The sequence below is a fragment of the Carassius gibelio genome, chromosome A17 (assembly GCF_023724105.1).
Source record: "Carassius gibelio isolate Cgi1373 ecotype wild population from Czech Republic chromosome A17, carGib1.2-hapl.c, whole genome shotgun sequence".
In the NCBI taxonomy this organism is placed as follows: domain Eukaryota; kingdom Metazoa; phylum Chordata; class Actinopteri; order Cypriniformes; family Cyprinidae; genus Carassius; species Carassius gibelio.
The window spans coordinates 7753199-7757045 of record NC_068387.1 but is presented as its reverse complement, the minus strand read 5'-3'; positions in this window follow the sequence as shown (position 1 = coordinate 7757045).

Here is a 3847-nt window from a genome sequence, read left to right as displayed (position 1 = left end):
ACAACTGGATCCTTTTCTACTTGAAAATGTGAATACAGAATCCAGAAGAAATGTTCTACTTTGCTTGGTTTATAGCTGACATTAAGAGCTGTACTGCTGCAGGCTGCTGTAGCTGAAAGCAGGATGTGGTGTCATTTCTTTGCGAGCAGTTTGGAGGTGTTGGGGAGGATGTGGTCAGAACGTTCTCGAGATGTTCGTGCTTCATCCTGTATCTTTCACACACCTGCTGCTGCACACAAGCCTCAAAGCTCAAACACATCTACATACAAAACCAATGAAAGACAAACATGCTGTTGGAAACTGGTGCAGAAACTGGTGATTCATTCGAGGAGCGTGTTTGCAGGTTATTCGCTCAACAGTCTGCACCACACACCCCCACATCTGCATTGTTATTCTGGAACATGTTGAACTCATTCATCATGAATCAGTTGCTCACTCTGAGTAATCTAAAGCACATTAAAATGCTGTTCGTTTTTCCAGTAAATGATATTCTACACTGTGATGAAAGAGAGAGGGTTAATACTTCAATAAAATAAGTTTGGATTAGGCCAGTTCAAAATAATTTGAAGAGAAAATAAAAGGATAATTCATTGGGGTTTCTGGGACAGTAAAGTCAACTCAACACAAGGGTTAAATTGTACTGTAGAGAGTTTTTGTACAGCTTTCATTGTGATGTGTTATGCTGTGGGGACTGGCTGCACAGAACCAAACAACAGAACCAACATCTGTTACACTCTTGGACTCCAGCACTATCTGAAGAAGCCCTGGTCTGTTGGATGAAAAATCCCCCACGCTTGCTGGACTCACACTTCCTGCACTGAAAGAACTGAACATCAGCTTGAAACCATCTGTTGGGGTCCAACGGTACCAGTACAGGTCCGGGTTATTAGTGCCTGTGATGGAGCAGACAACTTTCAGTGGTTCCCCTGCTTGAAGAATAAGCACCAGAGGGTTTTGGTTTACCTGAAGACCTGAGATAAAAAGAAATGGAATGAGTCATTTAAGATTTTAAACTTTGTAAAGCTGGTTATGAACAAATCAGCGGCTTACACATAGTTTCAAGCCATTGCAATGACACACACAAGAGAGCTAAACACAACTGCATCATGAATAGATGAACTAGCAAAGTCTTGAGGCTTAAATAATCATGGTGTGTCTCTAGAGGTGGGGTTGGGTGGTGCAGCTTAGTGGAAGAATATCTAGGGTAGTAACCAAATGGTTGATGGTTTTCACCTCACAGGAGGAAATACATCAGCTATCAGCACTTGAGAAAGATACTATATAACAGCTCGGTTGAGGGGAATGTTTACAAAGAGTACTATACACTAAAGTTAGGTGTGGTGTGCAAAACAAAGCGCACGACGGAGTATAATCAAAGAGTTATATTAATAATCCACAGGAGAGAAGGAGCAAATCCAAACGATAGCAGACAAAGGAACATGGGGAACACAAACTTAATTATAGAAACTTAACTGAAACAGGTGTTTTTATGGAGCTTATTAAATCAAAAACCATTTCTCATTATAAATATTTATCTGGAGAGAAAAACTGCATTATATAGAGTGATGGCGCATTACACATATGTTGCATAAGTAACTTTAACTATGAGATAATTAAATATGTCCTGATGCATCCACTTTTATACCTCATCCAATTAAATATTGTACAGAAAACCTTTTGTTTCTAAAATTCTGAATTATTAGCACATTCCATTTTAACATGAAGACACCATCTTAGTATTTAAGAACTGAGTTACAGCACACAAAACCATGTGTAATATATATTTGGCACAAATATATATTAGTTACAGTAGTAAATATTAGTTGTTCTGTTAAGTGTACTAGCTTAATTAGTGAAATATTCTAAATACACTAGTAAGCAAATCATGATCGGTTGATCAATCAATCAATCAATCTGACGTTGCAGCCTATGGTCTAATGCTTAACCTCAATAGAACATTCAGAACACTTTGCATGATGGTTGCTTTCAACTTCAAGTTACTTTGGTTATGTTTCATAACTACTAAATAACAAAGTAATGTTGAAGCCTGAACACCATAACCACTATAAGCAATAATCTTAAATATTAAATAATATTTGTAATCCATAATAGGTCAATAGGTAAAGAACTACACAGGACACAATATATAATGTTTTTTGCAGCAATGGCTTGTAGGGGAAATGTTGGTTAAGACTGGATGAAACTGGATCCATGAGGTAAAAAAATACACGTGACATGTTTCCTTTAAAGCAAATGAGACGTTTCGATAAATCTGCGTCTGTGATCCGCCTTCCTGCTCATCTATCTGCAATGCTATATCATTGTGCCATCTGCTGGATTCTTGCATTATGTCTGTTCGAATGTATGACAGTTATGACTGATATTTCAAATAATCTTTCATTGTTGTTATGCATGATCACATGTTATATCATTTATATATATATATATATATATATATATATATATATATATATATATATATATATATATATATATATATATATGTATGTATGTATGTATAGGTGCATCTTAATAAATTATGTGGAAAATGTCATGGGAAAGTACATTTATTTTAGTAATTCACCTCAAATTGTGAAACTCATGTATTAAATTAATTCAATGCACACAGACTGAAGTAGTTTAAGTCTTTGTTTCTTTTAATTGTGATGATTTTGTCTCACATTTAACAAAAACCAACCAATTCACTATCTCAACAAATTAGAATATGGTGACATGCCAATCAGCTAATCAACTCAAAACACCTGCAAACATTTCCTGAGCCTTCAAAATTGTCTCTCAGTTTGGTTCACTAGGCTACACAATCATGGGGAAGACTGATCTAACAGTTGTCCAGAAGACAATTATTGACACTCTTCACGAGGAGGGTAAGCCACAAACATTCATTGCCAAAGAAGCTGGCTGTTCAAAGAGTGCTGTATCCAAGCATGTAAACAGAAAGTTGAGTGGAAGGAAAAAGTGTGGAAGAAAAATATGCAAAACCAACCGAAAGAATCACAGCCTTATGAGGATTGTCAAGCAAAAACGATTCAAGAATTTGAGTGAGCTTCACAAGGAATGGACTGAGGCTGGGGTCAAGGAAATTGCTGAACCACAGACAACATCAGGGTTGTCTTGCCTGGGCTAAGGAAAAGAAGAACTGGACTGTTGCCCAGTGGTTCAAAGTCCTCTTTTTAGATAAGACCATGTTTTGTTATTTGGAAACCAAGGTCCTAGAGTAGGAAGGGTGGAGAAGCTCATAGCCCAAGTTGCTTGAAGTCCAGTGTTAAGTTTTCACAGTCTGTGATGATTTGGGGTGGAATGTCATCTGCTGGTGTTGGTCCATTGTGTTTTTTGAAAACCAAAGTCACTGCACCCATTTACCAAGAAATTTTGGTGAACTTCATGCTTCCTTCTGCTGACCAGCTTTTTGAAGATACTGATTTCATTTTCCAGCAGGATTTGGCACCTGCCCACACTGCCAAAAGCACCAAAAGTTGGTTAAATGACCATGGTGCTGGTGTGCTTGACTGGCCAGCAAACTCACCAGACCTGAATCCCAAAGAGAATCTATGGGGTATTGTCAAGAGTAAAAAATGAGAAACAAAAGACCAAAAATGCAGATGAGCTGAAGGCCACTGTCAAAGGAACCTGGGCTTCCATTCCACCTCAGCAGTGCCACAAACTTATCACCTCCACGCCACGCCGAATTGAGGCAGTAATTAAAGCAAAAAGAGCCCCTACCAAGTATTGAGTACATGTACAGTAAACTAGCATACTTTGCAGAAGGCACTTTTCCTCTACATTCATATGAGTTCTCTGTCTAGATTACAAAATGCCATTAATGAAT